This window comes from Lactuca saligna, chromosome 3, assembly GCF_052625555.1.
Source record: "Lactuca saligna cultivar CGN05327 chromosome 3, ASM5262555v1, whole genome shotgun sequence".
NCBI lineage: Eukaryota > Viridiplantae > Streptophyta > Magnoliopsida > Asterales > Asteraceae > Lactuca > Lactuca saligna.
The window spans coordinates 176652338-176676446 of record NC_136419.1 but is presented as its reverse complement, the minus strand read 5'-3'; the positions used below and the strand labels follow the sequence as shown (position 1 = coordinate 176676446).

The 24109-nt window shown below is 39.1% G+C and overlaps 1 non-coding gene across 1 annotated transcript; it reads left to right on the top strand.

Moving 5' to 3' along the window:
• Positions 1–4242: 4242 nt before the first annotated feature.
• LOC145037999 (small nucleolar RNA R71) lies at positions 4243–4349 on the top strand. The gene has a single exon (XR_013679103.1). It is a non-coding gene; the product is annotated as a small nucleolar RNA R71 (small nucleolar RNA).
• Positions 4350–24109: the final 19760 nt, after the last annotated feature.

The following is a 24109-nucleotide window of genomic DNA, read 5'->3' as shown; positions in this document are numbered from 1 at the left end:
AATAGTTACTAGTCATCATGGTCAGACTAACTAGCATAAGTCAATTGAACAGCTTTATCCCCAATGATCATGCAAGTTAAGGACAATAAATTGATTTTAAAGGTAATTTGGAGTCTGAATGATATAATCTACAGACTACTATTCTTTGGTCAAGTCTGGTAACCGAGCAAATATTATATATGATCAAATACTACTCTCTAATGCAGTTAAGAAACTAACTTATCACCTATACTAGGATATGGTTAATCTCTAGCTCTAGCAATTTAATGGTCATAAACAACTTGGTAATCCAAGATCATGCAACTACCTGCAGTTTAACTACACAAAAATTGAGACAAGTCAATAAAGATATAATCTTTAACAAACTAGGTTTAGATTTATCAAACAACATTGAAAGCAAAAACCAACCTCATCAATCCATAAAAACAAGAAATCAACATATAGTATTCAGAAGTTCATCTAATCTAAATGAAAGAAAAGGTTTTAGCCCATAATCATAGGTGATGAACATATAAACAAAAGTTAAATTGTGCTAAACATCATTAAACTAAGCAAATCGAATGTGTAGATGCAAATCCTTGCTCCAATCGACTTCCTAGCTTCAAAATCGACCCCAAAGGGTTCTTAGAAGGGTTTTTGTCGCAATACTTTTCGAGAAAGTCACCTCCAAGTCCCCCAATTCGTCATAATGTTTGGATATATATATATATATATATATATATATATATATATATATATATATATATATATAATTTCCTAAAATATGGTCACCATGGCGTGGTAAAGGCACCATAGCGTGATCCTCGTGTTTATCTCGTATTCCCCAAGCCAGCGTCAAGAATCGCGAAGATTTCATTCACCACGTCGTGGTGGTTGGAAATCTGACTTTTCTCAAAACACGAAAGTCGTCCGAAATTGTGTCTAGTTTTAAGATCATTTTGAATTGCCTTAATCGGAGTTACGAGTCATGAGATATGGTCAAAATACTGGCGAGGGGTCAAGCTATCCAGCAACATCCTTCTTGTGTCTTGTTCTTGCCTAAGCTCTTCATTCCTGCTTCCAGCTTCCATCTTGCTTCTGAGAATTTCTTTTACGCTACATAACAAATATTAAACATAATAAGTATCTTTTGTTCTATAATAAGCATACATATAGCTAACAATATTAAGATATGTTGTAAAATATATATGTAGATATGCACATATAAAATACCCCACACTTATCTTTTGCTTGCCATCAAGCAAAACTAATTTTTTAAGTCTAACTTTCATCACCAATATCACATAAGACAATCCATTTTCAAATCATCCTTTATACCGAGACATCAATGCACATATTTGTATCTAAGGTTCCTAAAAACTTCCCCAATTCTAGCTACTCACAATCCTTATGAACCTTCAACCCGTAACTTATATGAGACTCATTTTTGCAACCCTCCAAATCAATCCTTATAAATATTTATTAACCTCAATGTATTTTTGGTTAAGCTACCCAAGCATATGTAATCTACAAAAATTACAACTTTAGATACCATAATGGAGCTCTTGGAATTCTTCACTTCTTTGATATTTGATCTTTAATTTCTTTGCATTCACCACCTTTTTGTTTAATTTTTGGTATCTTCAACTTTTTTGAATTTCTTTAGAATTTTGATATTTGATCTTCATACTTTTATTACTCCAAAACCCTTACAATTTTTGATAATTTCTCTCTTTTTTTTATATAACTCGCTTTTTTCGCTCAAATCCTACATGCTTAAGCAATGAAGCTTAACTTCAACCTTTATTGATTAGAGGTATTAGTCTAAGTGCAATGATTACATAAGCTCTCCTGGATAGATTTCAGGTACAGGCTGCAAAACATATTATGCCATATAAACTACCAGAATACATTTCATATCTAATGGCTTTTCACTAGGAATGGGAAGCCACAAATACACTATACCATATATTGGCTTAGTTAAACATTTGAGCTCGCATCGGATCATCCTACACAACACTAGCAACTTAATTTTAAACTATTGTCACTAGATTTAATTTGTAGATTATTATTTCAAGCCTATTCCTAAAAATTTTAAATTTTCTAGCAATTTACTTTTTCTACCCCCTACCCCACACTTATTACATTCAATGCCTTCATTGTATGCATAAAATAATATAAAGAAATAAAAGGGAGAAAAAGGAACATACTCCCCTAGGATAGTAGTGGCAACATCGAATTATGAGACTTGTGTGGAAAGCTTAGACTTCTTGTATAATTACTGGAAACAGTACTTCTGGACCTTCTTCTTTTGAATGCAAATGTGTCGGATCGAATGAAATCAAAGAACCATTCTTGAAAAATGTGCTAAACCGCTACCACAATGTGGGAAATGAACGTCATGTCGTGGTGTCGAACAAATTGTCATCAATATCGAGCAAAATAATGCCTCCAAGACATGGTTTAAGGATGCCACATCATGGTGTAGTCGGATTCAGTCGCAATTAAAATTTTTGCCACGAAGTGTTGATGATGTCCACGTCATGGTGTATTTTCAGATAATCTTCTAAGATTGAGACAGGTGGGCATCAAATCTTTGTAATGTGTAAGACCATTCCCACTATTCTTTTCATTAAATATGCTTCAAAATTATTTTCTCTTCATTATGTGGGAACCCCACACTTATTCAAAAACTTTTTCTTCAATATGATCTTCAAAAATCGCACAACTTCTTCAAATTAAGCTCCATCACTGCTTCACTTCTTTCATCACTACAAAATAAGATCAAGAACTAGAGAAACACATCATCATTCGGTTAAACTAAAAAAAACTAAAAATTTAAAATTTAAAACTAAAACAAGTCAAAAGGAAACGAAAATGCAAACTCATAAAAATCGGGTTGCATCCCGACAAGGGCTGCTTTTTAAGGATTCGTGAGCCAAACTTCTTTCCACTCTATGTTGCGTCGGCTGGAAGTGTAACCTCCCCATTCTCCATCATCTTGAACCTTACTCTTTTGTAAGCAAACCTTCTATTGAATGCCTTTCTTGAACTTTCTTGCATTGTTGGGTTGATATCTTCTTTATGTTTCCGCTTGGACTCTTTCCTCATTCTTGTGTCTTTAGCTTTTCTCTTGTCTCTTTCCAGGTTTTTCTTTTCAAAATGAGACTCATCACTCTATACTTCTTTTTCTTCAATCGCCTCTATTACTGGATTTGGTGGTCTTGTAAAAGCAAACACCTCAAACATCATTGGCGTTGACACGGGAGGTTTTGAATAATTCACTCATTTTTCCAATTTCTCTTTTGGTAAAGGCTTCTCCCATCCTACTACTCTTTTTCCTTCATGCGTTCAAGTTCATCATGCTTAAGGAACTTCGTGTTTTCTTGTTTCACCAAATTTGCATTAGCACGAGATGGGAAAGGGAGAGGTGGTCTATACGGCTCAAGAACTGAGAAATCATAATTTTCTTTTATCGCCCGCGACGTGGCACTATTGTCTCCACGTTGTGGCGATTGGGAAGCTTCACAATACTCTTCTTCTTCTTCTTTCTTTTTTTTTAATTTGAATGAATGATTAGACTCCTATTCAAGGTCCTTCGTATGCTTCAATTCATCTTCTTCTTCTGTATCAATAGCCATGACTTTATCCATAGGGATTGACTCGACTTTTCTTGAAAATAAATTCGATAGCTTTTCTTGTACAAGTTTTGTTAATTGCCCAACTTGTGTTTGGATGCTCAAAATAGATGGTTGTTGATCTCTAAGTGTTGCATCAGTTGCATCATGTCTTTTTTTTGCTAGCTTCCATGAATCTGAATAACATCGACTCGAGAGCATCTATCTTCTCAGATTGGATCATTCTAGTTGGTAGAGATTATGCTCTAGTTGTTGATATTTTTCCGTGTCTTGAGCTCTCTTGTATTCTAATTCACAATCCCTTACAGAGTGAGGTCTTCCACAAGATTCACATCCATCGTGTACCACATTAATTGATCCATCCATCTTTGTGAGCTTATTTTCCATGGCATCGAGTTTCGCAATCACAATCATTAACACTTCAGAAACTCCATCTATATTCGTTTTTTCTCGTGATATCCTCCCCCTTGGGTTGTGATACTTCCTTGAATGCTTGGTGAATTCTTCAATTAAAGCTTTATTTGTTGTCGGATCCTTCTTTATCATGGATCCTTGAGAGTCTAGTAGTTGACAAGTACAAACATTGACTTCATCATAAAATATCGAGATTTCTTGTAGCACATTGAAGTCATGTTGAGGGAAATTTCGTAATAATCTCTTGTAACGTTTCGACGCTTCGTATAATGACTCCCCTTCAAATTGTTGAAAATTTTGTATGTTTCTTTTAAGCTTTGCCACTTTCGAAGGAGAAGTAATCTGGTTGATGAACCCAGTCTTAAATTCAGCCCATGTCGTGATGGCACCAAAGGGAAGTGATTTTATCCATTCTTTAGCTTCACCTTTTAGAGTGACCGGTAAAATTCGACGCATCACCGCAACTTTACTCACGTTTAGGGCGTTAAAATAATTTGAAATCTGCACCACCTATTCTATGTGGTCGTAGGCATCCTCATGCTCCTTTCCATAAAAAGGTAGTTCCTTTAGCATGTCAAGGATGTGCCCCGGAAGTTCAAACTTTTTCATGGATGAGACTTTTGGTGGATCAAGAACCCATCTGTTTTCGTTCCACATATGTCGTTTGTACTATTCCATTGTCATGGTTGCTATGCCCCTTATTTTTTCTGCTAAAGCAATACTAGAAAACACATGGGTAAAAAGGAACTAAAAAAAACGAAACACTAACTGAAGTGAGACCAAGACGTGTGAAGATAACCACGACGTGGTTGCATTCAGAGAAAAAAAAACTACAATAAACAAATGAAAACGAAGTAACTTTTTGTGCTTTTTACCCCACAAAAGGATCAAATAACTAAAAGCAATTAAACTAATAATCAAATAAGTCGTTCCCCAGCAACGGCGCCAAAAACTTGATGTGTGCAAATTATACCTATCAAGTTTTGAATTTATAACTTAACGAACTTAACTAGCTAGAATGCACCTAGGCAGTGTACCTAGTCGAATTATAGAATAGTTTCGTTAAGTCCGGTGTCGATCACAGGGAACGATATTTAATTAATAAAATAAATATTAAAAGCTAAACTAAGAAAAACAACTAAAATGGGGGTTTTATCTGATTTTACAAGTTCAGAAAAAATTAAATTAAAATAACAAACTAATTACTAACGTAAACAACTACAAAGATGATTTCAAATCAAGAATCATTGATACTTTCGTTTAACTTCGAATCCCTCATGTTTCCTATGGTTGATTTCAAGACAATGGATTAATTTCACTACCTTCCAAATAATAGTTACTAGTCATCATGGTCAAACTAACTAGCATAAGTCAATTTAGCAGCTTTAACCCCAATGATCATGCAAGTTAAGGACACTAAATCGATTTTAAAGGTAATTTGGACTCTGAATGATATAATCTACAGACTACTATTCTTTGGTCAAGTCTAGTAATTGAGCAAATATTATGATCAAATACTACTCTCTAATGCAATTAAGCAACTAACTTATCACCTATACTAGGATATGGTCAATCTCTAGCTCTAGCAATTTAATGGTCATAAACAACTTGGTAATCCAAGTTCATGCAATTAACTACAATATAACTACGCAAAACTTGAGACAAGGAAATAAAGATATAAACTTTAACAAGCTAGGTTTAGATTTATCAAACAATATTGAAAGCAAAAGCCAACTTCATCAATCCATAAAAACAAGAAATCAACACATAGTATTCAGGAGTTCATCTAATCTAAACGAAAGAAAAGGTTTTAGCCCATAATCATAGTTGATGAACACATAAACAAAAGGTAAACTAAGCTAAATATCATTAAACTAAGCAAACCGAATGTGTAGATGCAAATCCTTGCTCCAATCGACTTCCTAGCTTCAAAATCGACCCCAAAGGGTTTTTAGAAGGTTTTTTTTCACAATACTTTTCTAGAAAGTCACCTCTAAGTCGCCTAATTCGTCATAATGTTTGGATATATATAATTTCCTAAAATATGTCCACCACGACGTGGTAAAGGCACCACGTCGTGATCCTCATGTTTATCTTATATTCCCCAAGCCTGCATCAAGAATCGCGAAGATTCCATTCACCACATCGTGGTTGGATCACCATGTCTTGGTGGTTGGAAATACGACTTTTCTCAAAACTTGAAAGTGTCCGAAATTGTGTCTAGTTTTCAGATCATTTTGAATCGCCTTAATCGGAGTTACGAGTCATGAAATATGGTCAAAATACTGACAATGGGTCAAGTTGTCCAACAACATCATTCTTGTGTTTTCTTCTTGCATAAGCTCTTCATTCCTGCTTCCAGCTTTCATCTTGGTTCCGTGAATTTCATTTACACTACATAACAAATATTAAACATAATAAGTACCTTTTATTCTATAATAAACATACATATAGTTAATAATATTAAGATATTTGTAAAATATATATGTAGATATGCACATATCAAATATAAATTAATAAAACATGTTATTTTAATAAATCATAAATTAAACATAAATTTGAAAAACTAAAAATAACATTACAAGAAAATAAATTATAAGAAAAAGAATGATAGTACTAATTTAAAAAATAAAACGATATTCCTAATTTTAAAAAACATAAACAATAGTCCTAGTCTAAATATTTTTTTTGGATCTTCTTCTTCATCATTCGAAGCACTCCTAAATATCAGTGCGGAAAATCTTCTTCGCTAGTTCTTAGAATTTCCAAATGCATCATCATTTGATCTTTATATGCTTGCCTACAAAGTGTAACATCTGGTTTCGAAAAGCTTCCAATTTCAGGAATATATATATATATATATATATATATATATATATATATATATATATATATATATATATATTCTTCGCTAGTTCTCAGAATTTCCAAATGACTCATCATTTGATCTTTATATGCTTGCAAATGTAACATCTGGTTTCGAAAAGCTTCCTAATTCGGGAATTTATATATATATATATATATATATATATATATATATATATATATATATAGGTTGTGCGAGCCAAGCTTTAGGTTCGTACTTTGGGGCCTAAGTATATAATGGTAAAGGTGATGTTGCCGACTTTTATCGAATTAAGGATATTTCGGAAGGTTTTTAGTTAAAGGACACTTGATGGGGTTATAGGGCCTTTCATTACCTTTCTGAGCATATAAACAACGTCGAAAACGGATTTGGGACGCAGAAGTTATGACCTTTAGAAGTTAGGAAGGTTTTAGGGTTTTGGCTAAGTATGTTGGGCGTACTAGGCATGGTTGATCGCGGAAGTTCAAGCCTATATATTGGGCATACTAGGAGTACGATGGGCGTACGCAAGCCAGACTTAAACCCTAATATTTGGGTCTTAGACCCTGTTTAAAGACCTTAACTTATTCCAAACCCTTATTATCTTCAGCCTCCACCCTTTCTAACCCTAATTTCGAAACCCTAGACCCATTTGTGGGATCCTTGAGTTTGTAAGTGCTTTGGAGTGCTCCTGGTGCATCTTGGAGAATAAGGGGATCATTGGACAAATGTTGGTTGCATTGGAGCTAGGAATGTGCATCGGAACCGGTCCGGCCCGAACCGAAACCGGCTTGAGAACCGAACTTGGTGGAAAATAGGAACCAAACCAAACCGTTGGTTCTACCGGTTCCGGTTTCTACCAGTTTTTGCTGTGTCTTCAATGTTTGAACCGGTCCTCAAAAAATAGCAACATACGGTTTCGGTTTTTGTTGGTTCTACCGGATCCAGTTTCCAAAAATTCCACAAAAATATCATCCCAGTCACGGCTCGATCGGTTATATCCGGTTCCTATTCCGGTACCGGTTCCAGTGGGTCCCCTGGTCTAAATGCTCATCCTTAATTGGAGGTTGTAGATCCAGACCTTATTCACCTTCTAGAAGTATAAAGCTTCAATCTTGATGGTTCTTTTTATAGATCTAGTTTTGGGTTAATTTTCCACGTTTTGGTCCCATAGTTTCGGTTCTTGTAAGTATAAGCTACTCCGGAGCTTAAGGGTATCATTTCTTGTTAGATATAAGGTTCGTGTATATAAAAATTGGATCTTGATGAGTATAATTCTTCAATGCATGAGCTAGTGGCCTTTTGATTAAGTTATAGATTTAGTGCTTTAGTTTGGACACCATTAAGCTATGCAAAGTCATAAAGTCAGATAATTTATGATTTAGGACGTCTCATAAGAATTAGATCTAGAAGTTAGACATTTTTTCTTAAGGTATTAAGAGCTAAGAATGGAGTTTTTAGGCTTCAACATCATACGTCATACGTACTAGGGTGGTACATGGGGAGTACAAACCAAGGTGCCATAACGGGCCATTTTTGGGCCTTGGGTCTTTTGGTCTATATGAACATGATTTTAATACAAGTATTAAGTAAAGTATTGAATATTTGTTAGAAAGTTTATAGGTGAGCTATATGCTCATTGCCTGGTTTATGAGTAACAAAAATATTTAAGGATATACTACATGCGAACCAGATATGGTTCTATATATGTTAAAAGATATATATTTATTTTCACATGATAACAATAATAGAAATATTATTAGAGAGAAGAATAAAAGTATATTAATACCTAAATACTATGCGCTAAGTATATACACAAAGATAGGATAGTGTTGTCTAGACAGAGTTGGTATTGGGAGTTTAATAGTCATGTTCGTTAATAAAGATAAAACTTATTATAGATAGCTAGCTCAATTAAGTTTAATATCGGGGTACTCTCATTCGAGATATGTGTGCATAATTTAGGAATGGAGAATAGAGTTCTGTTCCTTGACACTTTCAAATGTTGATGGTACAAAATACGTACCGGAGTACAAATCATATTTCTTTTTGGATGACTAGAAATGGTGGGTCCAGATCAGACAATTATATTTTCATAGAACTGTAAAGATATATGGTCATCTTCCAGATGACAAACACTTGAATATTATAAACAATTCTTCAAGCGGGATAATCCTTCCTGATAGTCACATATTAGGATTTGTGAGGATTGATTAGGGTAGGTATGTTTAGGTATGAGGGTTTATAGATATCCAAGTCGGAGACACATCTATATATTATTTTGTAACAGTTGGTTTGTAGTTTGTGTGTGTGTGTGTGTGTGTGTGTGTGTATATATATATTATAACATTGTGGGATTGAAATCCCTATGTATCACAAGTAGCAATATGAAGATACAAATAGATAATGCAATTATCTACTGAGAGATTAAAGGAGTTCGTAGGCTGCTTTAATGTTTATGTAAGGCCTGTTTTTGCTTATTCTTATCAGTTATGACATCCCAAGTATTTAATAAATCAATGAAAAATATTTTCTTTGGAAAATACTTTTTATGGGACAATTTTCGCATCTACAAAGATCATTCTGATTTAAAAAAAGCATTAAGAAAAACTTTTGAAATGGTCGTGTAAATTAGGATGTCTCATTTCAATCGTTTAACATGCAAACCATTCACCAAATAGTTAATTTTAATTTGATTTTTTTAGTGCATCACGTTGTATGCGGAACTGGGATGTTGAATCCTAGTCACCTCCTCCACGGTGGGAGTTACAAAACATACTATTTGGTCTTGTTACCCTCTTTTTAGCTACATGTTTTAGGTATGCATTTATAATTTGGAGGAAAAATCACAACTTTTTATGGAATCAAGTTTAATGTCTAATTTTATGTTAAGTCTACGTGTTATAGACTAATTTAAATTTTATTTAAATTATAACAATAATCATGGTTTAAAAAAATTGAAAAAAAAATGTACACCTTAGGGTAATGTAGAAAGATAACATACATGAAGTGTCGCTTCCAGGGGTGAAATTGAGATGTATGCTTCTTATAGTAAATCGTATAGTATATGGTAGAATCAATGTGTGAAGAAGAAACATATGTTTTGTATTTGGAGTTTGATTTTGACTTTTTTTTCTTTGACTTTTCTACTTTGGAATGCCAATGTTGGTTTAGAAAGTTGATTTGCAACGACAACGACGAATTGGATGGCTGATGTTGTTGATATGTAACATCAACGTCAATTGGAGCGCAAATATTATTCTCCCCCTCAGATCAATTAAAATTCATAAGTTGTTTACAACTTACAAGTGCATCGGAGTGAACAAGAAGGGAAACGGGTAGAGAGGAGAAACAAAGAGAGTTGAAACCTATAATATAGTGAGACAAAGACTAACCTATAATATAGTGAGACAAAGACTTGGTATATAAAAGAAAGTTGTAACAATCGTAAAATTATTGAAAATTTTAAAGTTTTAAAATAAACCCCAAACCATCATTGTTTACAAATTGTTTTCAAATTAAGTTTCACATCAGAGAAATCCCAAAATCATAAAACAAAATATGAGGAGGTGCACGATCACGCCTTCGCCTTCTCGCGATCCTCTGAAGTACTTGAAACATAATCCAAAAACTGTAAGCCCAAAGCTTAGTGAGTTCCCTCAAAATACCGTTACATAAAAAATAGCAAAATATAATAACAACATAAATCTGGCTTGCCCCTGAGCCCACAACATAAATCTGGCTTGCCCTCAGCCCACAGCTTATGCCTGGCTTGCTCCCTGGCCGATCATTCATTGGACTGAATATCGCTAAGCCCTTAGTACGTGTCTGACATGCCCTTCCCAACCCATAGCTCATATCTAGAATGCTCATGATACCTTAGTATGAGTCTGGAATGCCCTCCCTGGCCCTCAGCTCATATCTGACATACTCTAGGGTTTGTTGGCTACAACGCATAACAGTATAACCTCAACCTAACCCACATAGTATGTCGACATATAACATATAATATAATATACAGATAAATAGAAAATATCACAGGTAGTCCTATAGATCTACCAAACTAGCCTATCAAGACCAACATGCATATCTATACCATACTCAGCATATCAACAATGTCAGGTTATCAAATCAATGACCCGACTTGGGTGCCTTCGACCCGAAAGTACAGTGAGGAAAATTCACCTCAAAAGTAACTGAACTAATAAGATCTAACTCCGAATCTCAGCTCCCGAATCACATCCTACAACTATCATGGCTAACCCATAAAAATCTCAAAATACCAAAAATGCCCTCAAAAGTCCAACTTGGTCAACCATGGCCAAAGTCACAGTCAATGGTCAAGGTCAACAGTCCATGTTTACCCAACTCGTCGAGTGCACATCTTGAACTCGTCGAGTTCTATAGTACTCAGAAAGTCAGGGCAAACCCTAGCTAACTCGCCGAGTTGGCTGGATAACTCACCTTCCCTAGTTTAACACATACAGCTGATTCTTGGATTCCAGGGACTATAAAGCTCAGATCTAAACTCCAAGTGTGTCCAAAAGGATAAAGTTTCTAACTTTATCATTTGGGACTACTCCAAATGCTCAAAAACCCTTCCACAAGGCTTGAAAACTCAATGGATTAACCATTAAACACAAAATCCTTGAGATCTGGAACCCAACTTTTCCAGAAGAGATTTTAGCCTCAAAAACGTGCCAAAGGTGGGTGCTTTATAAACATGCATGTCTTGAACCAAAAATGGGTCAAAAGGGGGAAATATTACATAAACTCCATGCATGGCATCAAAGCTTGACTGAAGACCTGATCTAACCCACTCTAAGGTTATCTTGACGTAGAGATTCATAAAGTTGCAAAATTTATGAAGTCCATCCATTGCAACATCCAAGAATAACGAGACAAAGGGACAAAACTCAAGATCTAGTTACATAGATAAAAATCAGATTTTTTGAGTACTTACAACAGTCCAAAATAGTGCCAAACCGAAGATGAGGGCTTAGCTTGCTAGATCCTTGCCTCATTCTCTCAATCTTCGCCTTATTTTTCTCCAAAATGTCACAACTAGAAATTTTTGGTGCCTTGTAACTACAACACTCATGTCAATTATGAATCAAAAACATGAAAGCCTACATGATGCTTACTCTATGACAACAAAATTTCAATCAAACACTTCATACAAGCGCTGCAAATAGTCAACAAACAGTTGGAAACCTTAGAAATCCTTGTTTAAGTCCATTTTGGATTAGGATTTCCTTATTGGGCCCAATGGACCAATAAGCTTCCAATTGGAATATCATGGGCTTAGACCTTTTAATTGGGCTCTAATTGGACCCACTTTCATTTATTTCAATATTTTGGGCCATATTGGGCCTACAATGAAATAAATTATTTAAATGGACAATATGTTGGATTAGTGTCTAAGTCCATAACTATTTTGGTATGTACTTGACCCGATGGTGCATGGTCCTTTTGGGTTGCCTTCACCAAAGCAACTTGATTGGAGAAATAAATAGAGAGAGAGGTTATTATGATTTATTAATATGTTATAAGAATAATATATTAAAGGAGAAATCATATTTGTTTAATTAATATTGGTCAATAATTAATTAGGAATTAATTTTGTGATCAAGTGTAATTAATTAGACTAGAGGGGCTGAATTGTAATTATGTGATAGTTACAAAATAAGGTAAGGATTATCCTAAGTATAGGATGGACGAATTTAAGGTGATAATGCCTTAGAATTTGACTATGATAAGGATTCAAGGATTATCTTATGGGTTGCTTGGTAAGCAAGCAACTAGATAAGGATAATGACTGAAACCCTATATGTACACCTATATAAACCCCCTTGGCTCATGAATTCGTGTAAGACCTTCCCAAGGCTTCTTAGGGACGAACTCAATACCTCCCCTCTCTCCTCATATCTTCTCCATTTGCTCTTGGTGTTTGTAAGCCATTAGAGGAGTGATAATTGTGACTCTAAGCCTTCCAAACTCAATTCAAGGAGATTTGGGATTGTTATTGCTACATAACAATCAAGGTAACATTATAAACTTATTCTTATGTTAATATGATTACTTGAATGCTATAATTAGGGTTTATAGTCTTGGATAACTTGCATGTACAATAGAGAAACCTAGATCCGAGCTTTAGGGTTTGTATGAGCACATATGATGTCTTATGACCAAAACCCATCAGTGGTATCAGAGCCTAGACTGGTTTCTATTGTATTGATGCATTACATGTTCAAAAAATTCGATTTTTGGTGTTTTGGAGGCTGGACTCGCCGAGTCCATAGCTGAACTCTCCGAGTCCATGCAGACTCGACGAGTCCAAGCCTGACTCGACGAGTCAACTCGTCAGATGGAGGGTATCTCGGGTATTCTTGCTGTTTTTGCTTTGGGATAATTACCTTATCATATTAGATCAATATAAATCTGACTTATGATATATTTGACTATATTTCTGATCTAATTGAAGATATTTATCAATTAATAAGATAATTGTTTCCTTATGTGATAATTGATTGATTATTTTGATTAAATTGATAAATTGTTTTGTAAGAAATCATTAAATAAATCAAATATGGATAATTATGTGATTAATTGTTAATTTAGATTATTTGTTATTTGATCCTTGTTGTTATGAAAAGTTTCATATTTTCCCCTTTAGGTTTTATAGTTTAAATTTGAACCCAAAAGTTTTGTTGTTTTGAAATTTAAATAGTTGAAACCCTAATGTTTTGAAAAAGGTTTCAAAACTTGCCTCAAGTTTTGGAATTTAAATTTTGATTAATAGTTTAATTGTGATGTATATTTAAATTCTAAACCCTAATGTTTTGAAATGTTTCAAAACTTGCCCTCAAGTTTTGGAATTTAAAAGTTGATTAAAAGTTTAATTAGGAATGTTAAATTCTAAAACTCTAGCAATGTTTTGAAAAGTTCAATCACACCCTTATGGTTTTATTAATTAATTAAGGTGTATAATTAAAAAAAGGTTTAATAAATCCATAAAAGTTTAGGTTTACAATTTAATTGAATTAAAAGTATAATTGTTGAATTAGACCACCTAGTATTTTAAAAGTGTAAAATACACCCTATACTATATATAACATTAAAAGTCTAACATTATATATATGTATGAGTAAAAGTCAGTCTTACCGTTAGTAGGCCTCATTCACGAAGCTGGTCTATAAGGGGTGTTTAAGGAAATTGCCTATAATATGGCGATTGAATGGGTATCCACTCTTACCCACCGCACTCTTGACTAATGGAGGGTCGTTAGCCGAACGGGTAGGATAGGATGAAACCTTCCATTATAAGTATAATGAAATACAAAGTAACTAAATGTTTTTCAAATTCCCAATCTTAGTTACTTAGGCAAAAGTGAATTGATGCAATTCCATGAAATTACACTTTGTGCCCTTGCGAAGACGTTAGTGGAGCGTGTGTGGTTTACCGGCACACTAAATGGTTCTAAGCAAAGGTAGCAAAGGGTGACTCAATGTTTGTCATAGTTCAGTGGAGCGTGTGTGGTTTACCAGCACATGAGGGCACCATGTAAATTTGCATGGTTATTCACACCCGCTTTGTGATCCTCGGCATCCCAGTCACAAACAAGAGGGGCATATCGAGATTTAAACATGCCATTGAAATGTTCAATGAATCTCAAAGGATCTAGGAGTTTTCATAGATTTAAAACTTAAATTTATTTTTTTCGTTTTTCATTGTGGAAATTAGTGAATCGTCATTCACTTACCTTCAAATATTCTGCAAATAGATTACGGCATCCCTCTTCTAGGTTGTAGCGTATTGTGTTAGGTTCTAGCCTTAGTATCTCATTTGGGTGATTTACTAAGGACTCAATCTATCAACTAACTTGAATTCGTTTTTTTTCTCCCGTTTTGTAGATGTCAATGTTCGACAACTATGGTCTTCCCAAATCCCGTGGAACATGAAGATGGTATTCCACGATTCGATCGAGGAACAAGAAATCATGCTTCACTTCCTCCACCTCTTCCAATTGTTCTCCCTAACCCACAAGATCGAAGAATTGAAAGGTTCAATATCACTAAGGCCCTATTGGAAATGAAACATGAAGATGGTAAATCTGTGTGTGCCCACGTTCTAGGAATGAAATCACACATTGATAGGTTGAAAATGTTGGGTTTGTCATTGCCCGATTAGTTGGCTATGAACTGGGTTTTGCAGTCACTTCCTGAATCATATAATGAGTTCAAAAGAAAGTATTATATGATGGATCATGACGACAACCTCATTGACCTAAATTACATGCTCATTGTTGCTGAATCAGAAATGATTTGGGGAGCAATGGAGCATATTTTTTGGGAAAGTCAACCAACCATGCTTCCAAGGACGTTCTAAGAGAACCGACCTGCGTTTGCTGCCAAAAGAAAGGGCGTTGGATACAAGTCTGCCCAAAGGGCCTGAAGAGTCCAGAAGATGGGAGAGTCAAAGTGTATGGCTGCGCTTCAGGTAAAATCCACTATCTAACTCCGTTAAATTCCTATTCATTGATTCAAATACATGATGTGATAAGATTGCATTTGAATGTTTTGCAGGATCGGTGAAAAGAAAGGAAGCTTGGTGAAAGAGCAAGATGAATCTAATCACAAGAAATGGATCTTGATCGCATGGACTTGAAGATTAGATTTTGAGCTTAGATAGTTATGATAGAGTTGTTAGAAATTTTCCTTTTGAAATACATAGTTTTCAATGGATTTTGCATTGTAAGGACAAATGTTTTCCGCTGCTTTTATAAATAAAATAAATTTTGTTTGACTTATTTATTTATTTGTTCCCTTCCTTGCAATGAAATCGTAATGAAAATTGATGTTTTCATATTTCTACAACAAATGGATATGATTCTTATTTATGGTGATTATGGAAATGTCGAGAATTTACCAAATAGGGAGAGTTTCTCATCGCCCAAATTTCAATTGGACAGAAATTTGGAATCACGCAATGAAACGACCCAAAAATACGACCCAAAAATTTTGTTTTTCAATATAACCAAAACCATAATCTGAGTGTCATATCATAAAACCATACGTGATGTATCCCAAACATAATAAAAACACTGTGCGGAAAACTGTATCATACTATGTCAAATCAAAACAAACTAAATCAATTCCCAGGATAAAAGCTAAAGCTGTGGTGTGTGCGATGCTATCACCCCGAGCTCTTCCCTTTGCTTGCGGAAGTACCTGAAACCAAAACTGAAACTGTAAGCACGAAGCTTAGTGAGCTCCCCCAAGCTACCACACACCATACAATATATAAATAAGCACATACTGGGCCTTGCCCACTGCATCAGACCGAAGTCTGGAACTAGCTGCATCGGACCGAAGTCCGAAACTGACTGGGACCTTGTCCCCTGCATCGGACCGAAGTCCGGGACTAACTGCATCGGACCGACGTCCGGAACTAACTGCATCGGACCGAAGTCCGGAACTGACTGGGCATAGCATAGCATAGCAAAACATATTTCAAATAGCATAACACACATGATCATAAACTCATATACTGCATACTACGTCAGGCCGTAGCCCATAACACTTAACACATAAATTTTGTCTGAGCCACGAAGGCATCAAACAAACTAACAACTGCATCGGACCAAAGTCCGGAAACTACTGCTACTAAATGGGCCGACATTGTGGCCTTAGACCCGTTCCTACTGGAAGGAAACTCACCTCGTAAACTGGCTGCTGAGTGTATGACTCTGGAATCTAACTGCTGTTGCTCTGGTATCTCCCTGGCTACAAGTCCATAAACACACTCAATCAAATACTAAACATTGCACTTGGGTAAAATGACTCTTTTACCCTTGGTCACAGTCAACTCTCATTTGACCTGACTCGCCGAGTTGGGCCGCCAACTCGCCGAGTCTCTACTCTCACACCTCAACCCTACTCGCTGCTACTCGTCGAGTATGGCATCGACTCGACGAGTACCCTCTCGATCCAAGAACTCAGACAATCTTCATCCGACTCGCCGAGTCATATGAACAACTCGACGAGTTGTTCTTGAACTTAAGAAGATTGCCTTGGACTCGCCGAGTTGTATGAACAACTCGCCGAGTCCCTCCATTACTGAGTCTACCCTCAACTCGCTGAGTCCACCCTACTACTCACTGGTCCCACACGACAGACACCGCTCAAAAGGAAGGAATCGGGGACTCGCAACTCAACTCGCCGAGTCGTTCTTCCGACTCGCCGAGTCACCGCCATGCAACTATTCTACACTCGTTTCTGCTCGAATCCAAAACATACAAATGATAGATCTGAGTCCAATAAGCTGGTTTACCACGTAAAGTTTCCAACTTTACGTGCACAAACACATGAACAAGGGAAAAAAGGCTAAAAGATGCCTAAAGGAGGTAGATCTAGGGCTAATATGCAAAATAGCTCCAAAAAGGCAATAGATCTGGGCTCTACAACTCCCAAATATACAGATCTAAAGATATCTCGGCATAAGAAGGCTTCCATATCAACACAAAGCTTGAGAAAGGCATCAACTAGATCTAAAAAGGGCTTTTAAGCATAAAAAAGGAAAGAAATCAGAAGAATACCTCAAAGAGCTCTTGCTTTCCCTTGAATCTCTGCTCTACACTCCTTCTCCTTGCTCCTTTCTTCTTCTCCTTCTTCAAGCCTTCACAAATGCATAAAAGATCACTCACAACACTCAAGAACGAAATTAGGGTTTTTCTCACAGCTTCTGAGGATGAAGGAGGGGAGAGTGAGGGCCATAAGGTGGCTTAAATAGTGGGCAACCCAGGGATTTAGGGTTTCTCCCAGACGGACAGACTCACCGAGTCCGGAATATGGACTAGCCGAGTCTCCAGCTAACACGTGCTCGAAACCCCAACCCTACTCGGCGAGTCAGGCTATGAACTCGCCGAGTCCCTTTTGCAAAACTTCAAAACAAATACCAAGGAATTAACATACCGGAAATGGGTCGTTACAATTCTCCCCCACTTATCTCAGACTTCGTCCTCGAAGTCTGCTACGGCTGAATCTGCAAATATCTCTGGGTAGTGTGCTCTTATTTCCTCCTCAGCCTCCCACGTCCACTCAGACCCCTTCCGGTGCTGCCACTGCACCTTCATTAACTGAATTACCTTTTTCCTCAAGGTCTTGGTCTTCCGGTCCAGAATCGCGACCGGCCTCTCAATATAATTCAGGCTGCTATCAACCTGAATATCCTCTAGGGGAACGACTGCTGACTCATCCACCAAACACTTCCTCAACTGAGACACATGGAAGGTGTTGTGGATCTGACTAAGCTCCTCAGGAATATCTAACCAATAAGCAACCCGACCCACCCGGGCCAAAACACTGAAAGGACCAATAAATCTGGGGCCCAACTTGCCCCTCTTCCGGAACCTGATGACACCCTTCCAAGGTGAGACCTTCAGAAGGACCATATCTCCCACCTGGAACTCCAAGTCCGAACACCTCCTGTCAGCGTAGCTCTTCTGCCGACTCTGCGCAGTCTGCAACCTACGACGGACCTACTGGATCAACTCAGTCATCTTGAGCACCACTTATGTGCTCCCGATGACTCGCTGACCGACCTCGCCCCAACAAATCGGGGTCCTACACTTCCTCCAATACAACATCTCAAAAGGAGGTCGATCAATGCTCGCATGATAACTGTTGTTATACGAGAATTCCGCTAACGGAAGATACGTATCCCAACTGCCCCCAAAATCTAGAACACATGCCCTAAGCATGTCCTCAAGAGTCTGAATCGTCCTCTCGCTCTGCCCGTCAGTCTGAGGGTGGAAAGCAGTGCTGAAATGGAGACGAGTACCCATCTCATCGTGGAACCGCTTCTAGAATCTGGATGTGAAACGGACATCTCGGTCTGACACCACCGATACCGGCACTCCATGACGTGCCACAATCTCTCGCACATAGATATCGGCTAACTTTTCCGCCGATATACTCTCCTGAATCGGAATAAAATGGGCACTCTTCGTCAACCGATCCACTACTACCCATATCGAATCCACTCCACGTGCGGTCCTGGGGAGCTTGGTGACAAAATCCATGGTGATGTTCTCCCACTTCCACACGGGAATGTCTAACGGCTGCATCTTGCCGTGAGGTCTCTGGTGCTCCGCCTTGACCTTTCGGCAGGTCAAGCATCTCTCAACATACCAAGCGACGTCCCGCTTCATGCAGGGCCACCAATAATCAGGTCGAAGATCTCGATACATTTTCGTCGCCCCTGGGTGGATAGAAAACCGAGACTTATGAGCCTCGTCCATCAATACCTGTCGTACTCCACCCCAGTACGGTACCCACACCCTCCCATGAAGCGTCAGCAAACCCCGACTGTCATAATCAAACGAAGCTACTCGGTCCACTATCCTCTCACACTTCTGCCTCTCCTCCTTGAGACCCTCCATCTGAGCCTCCTTGATCCGCTCCAACAACGGAGTGATCATTGTCATCCTCATACACCGATCTCTGATAGGGGCCGCCGACACTTTGCGGTTTAGGGCGTCGTCCACCACGTTGGCCTTCCCTGGATGATAAAGGATCTCACAATCATAATCCTTCAGCACGTCCAACCACCTCCTCTGCCTCATGTTCAGACTCGGCTGATCCATAAGATACCGCAAACTCTTGTGATCCGTGTAAATAGTACAACGGACCCCATAAAGGTAATGTCTCCAAATCTTGAGGGCAAACACAACTGCCCCCAGCTCCAAATCGTGGGTAGGATAATTAGCCTCGTGAGGCTTCAACTGTCTCGAGGCATAAGCTACCACATGGCCTCGCTGCATCAATACTGCCCCCATACCTGTGATCGAAGCATCACAATAGACTACGAAGTCCTCTACTCCCTCTGGCAAGGTAAGGATCGGAGCCTCGCACAATTTCTATCTGAGAGTCTCGAACGCCGCCTGCTGCTCAGGCCCCTAACGAAATACCACCGACTTCTTAGTTAGTCGGGTGAGCGACACTGCTATCTTGGAGAAGTCCTGAATAAATCTCCGATAATACCCTGCCAACCCTAGGAAGCTCCGAATCTCAGATGGAGACTTCGGGACCTCCCACTGCATCACGGCCTCTATCTTGGCCGGATCTACCAAAATACCCTTCTGGTTGATGAGATGACCAAGAAACTGCACCTCGCGCAACCAGAACTCACACTTGGAGAACTTTGTGAAAAGTCTCTCCCTCCTCAAAGCCTCCAACACCTCTCGCAGGTGCTCCTCGTGCTGCCCCTGTGTCTTGGAATATACCAAGATATCATCTATGAATACTATCACTGACCGATCCAGCATCGGCCTGCACACGCAGTTCATGAGATCCATGAACGCGGCTGGGGCATTGGTGAGCCCAAATGGCATCACCACGAACTCATAATGACCATACCGGGTCCTGAAAGCAGTCTTCTGTACATCCTCATCTCTAACCCGCATCTGATGATAACCGGAGCGTAGATCGATATTGGAGAACCAAGACGCTCCCTGAAGCTGATCAAACAAATCATCTATCCTCGAAAGTGGGTAATGGTTCTTCACCGTTACCTTATTCAACTCCCGGTAATCAATGCACATACGATGCGACCCATCCTTCTTCCTCACAAACAGGATCGGCGCTCCCCAAGGCGAACTGCTCGGCCGAATGAAACCCTTGTCTAACAGCTCCTGCAGCTGTGTAGACAACTCCCGCATCTCAGGGGGAGCTAGTCGATACGGTGCTTTGGCTATCGGAGCCACACCAGGAATTAGGTCGATCCTGAACTCAACCTGCCTCTCAGGAGGTATCCCCGGCAAATCCTTGGGAAACACATCCGGGTAGTCTCAAACAATAGGAACATCATCAACTATTGTCTTGTCCTTCTTCCGGGCATCCAAGACGTAAGCTACAAAACCGGCGCAACCCTGCTGAACATAGCGCCTCGCCCTTGCGGCGGAACAAAAGATCGGTCCTCGCTGTGGCCTCTCGCCCTGAATCACTAAATCTCCCCCACTGGGAGTGCGAACCCTCACTAGATGAAGCTCACAATCAATCACCGCCCCATTGGGGCTTAGCCAATCCATGCCCACAATAACTTTATTCCCTCGTAGGGGAATAGGTACCAGATCCACTGAAAACTGCTCATCAAATATCTGAAGGGAACACCCTCTATGTACTCTGCCGACCCTCATGGTCCTATCATCTGCTATCTCAACCTTTAATGGACAATCTAGCTCCCCAGGAGCTCTACTAAATCTCTTGCTAAGCGCAAGCGACACGAATGATCGGGTAGCCCCCGAATCGAATAATACCAAAGCAGAAATGCCGTTCACAGAGAACGACCCTAAATAAAACATACCCACATAAGTAATACTCAAGCGATAATAAATACTAAATAAGAGATGAAGGGAAGATACATACCCGTCACTACATCAGGAGTCGCTCGCGCCTCCTCTGCTGTCATCTGAAACGCCCTACTCTTCGCCACTGGCGCATCAGCTCGACCCTGCCGGCCATCTGAGCTGCCGACTGCTGGTCTCGGATGCAAAACTACCATTCTGAAACATATCATAACAACATCAGAACACTGAAATATCTCAAGGGATCATGATACTACTACTAGCTTCCTGGTCTTGTCTTGGCCTTCTTTGATTCGAGTACGGATCCTCTGCTTTCAGTAGTACGGGCCCATACTACCTTCCATATTTATCCGTACTTTCCTCAAGAACTGCCTTGACTCCACCAAGTCACTTCTACTACTGCTGCTCTCTGCTACTCTCATCCTAGGCTTGCCCTAGGGAAACCTCAGGCTCAACACAACTGGTCCTCAGCTGCTGAAGGTTTTCTTATAATGCCAATTAGCCACCACCTAAACACCATCACATGTGATGAGGATCAGATAATCTTTCAAGTAAAAGACCCGTCCCTATAACGGTTGGACTCAAACAAGAGCTGCGCAATGGGGCCAGTTCCAGCACTCTGAGATTATTCAACCCTGATCACATGTGGTGTGACGTGTTCACCTAATGGCTAACTCCCATCACTCAGAACCCCACAAAGCACGAAGCAAGCAGCATTCGGATAAGGGAAACAGACTCAGGCAAAACTATTCTCATAACAAGAAACTGTACTAACATAGGATGCTAAGCTCATACTATCAGGCATAACCTAAACAGGCTATCCTACTGCTGTCTACTCAATACTAGCATGCAATACTCATAAAGCTGTAACACATAAAGCAGGCACATAAGGCATTCTCCTAGATCCTTAGTCCTATACTAGCATGCTGTTATACTGAAACTGAAACTGAACAAATAACTTGTATGGGTAATTTGGGAGTACTTACTTGAGCTCGTCTGATCGCATGCACACACCTCTATCTCGTTAAAAATTTCTTTCTTTCTAAGTGCTTTCAAAATTCTTTTTAGAAGACGTATTCTTTTAAAAATAAAAATCTTTTTAATTCCCCTTAGTTTGAGTTCAGATACACCCGGAAGTGTATCCGAATCCCTCAAACCAGGGCTCTGATACCAACTTGAAACGACCCAAAATTTTCGTTTTTCAATATAACCAAAACCATAATCTGAGTGTCATATCATAAAACCATACGTGATGTATCCCAAACATAATAAAAACACTGTGCGGAAAACTGTATCATACTATGTCAAATCAAAACAAACTAAATCAATTCCCAGGATAAAAGCTAAAGTTGTGGTGTGTGCGATGCTATCACCCCGAGCTCTTCCCTTTGCTTGCGGAAGTACCTGAAACCAAAACTGAAACTGTAAGCACGAAGCTTAGTGAGCTCCCCCAAGCTACCACACACCATACAATATATAAATAAGCACATACTGGGCCTTGCCCACTGCATCAGACCGAAGTCTGGAACTAGCTGCATCGGACCGAAGTCCGGAACTGACTGGGACCTTGTCCCCTGCATCGGACCAAAGTCCGGAACTAACTGCATCGGACCGAAGTCCGGAACTGACTGGGACCTTGTCCCCTGCATTGGACCGACATCCGGGACTAACTGCATCGGACCGAAATCCGGAACTAACTGCATCGGACCGAAGTCCGGAACTAACTGCATCGGACCGAAGTCCGGAACTGACTGGGCATAGCATAGCATAGCAAAACATATTTCAAATAGCATAACACACATGATCATAAACTCATATACTGCATACTACGTCAGGCCGTAGCCCATAACACTTAACACATAAATTCTGTCTGAGCCACGAAGGCATCAAACAAACTAACAACTGCATCGGACCAAAGTCCGGAAACTATTGCTACTAAACGGGCCGGCATTGTGGCCTTAGACCCGTTCCTACTGGAAGGAAACTCACCTCGTAAACTGGCTGCTGAGTGTATGACTCTGGAATCTAACTGCTGCTGCTCCGGTATCTCCCTGGCTACAAGTCCATAAACACACTCAATCAAATACTAAACATTGCACTTGGGTAAAATGACTCTTTTACCCTTGGTCACAGTCAACTCTCATTTGACCTTACTCGCCGAGTTGGGCCGCCAACTCGCCGAGTCTCTACTCTCACACCTCAACCCTACTCGCTGCTACTCGTCGAGTATGGCATCGACTCGACGAGTACCCTCTCGATCCAAGAACTCAGACAATCTTCATCCGACTCGCCGAGTCATATGAACAACTCGACGAGTTGTTCTTGAACTTAAGAAGATTGCCTTGGACTCGCCGAGTTGTATGAACAACTCGCCGAGTTCCTCCATTACTGAGTCTACCCTCAACTCGCTGAGTCCACCCTACTACTCACTGGTCCCACACGACAGACACCGCTCAAAAGGAAGGAATCGGGGACTCGCGACTCAACTCGCCGAGTCACCGCCATGCAACTATTCTACACTCGTTTCTGCTCGAATCCAAAACATACAAATGATAGATCTGAGTCCAATAAGCTGGTTTACCACGTAAAGTTTCCAACTTTACGTGCACAAACACATGAACACGGGAAAAAAGGCTAAAAGATGCCTAAAGGAGGTAGATCTAGGGCTAATATGCAAAATAGCTCCAAAACGGCAATAGATCTGGGCTCTGCAACTCCCAAATATACAGATCTAAAGATATCTCGGCATAAGAAGGCTTCCATATCAACACAAAGCTTGAGAAAGGCATCAACTAGATCTAAAAAGGGCTTTTAAGCATAAAAAGGGAAAGAAATCAGAAGAATACCTCAAAGAGCTCTTGCTTTCCC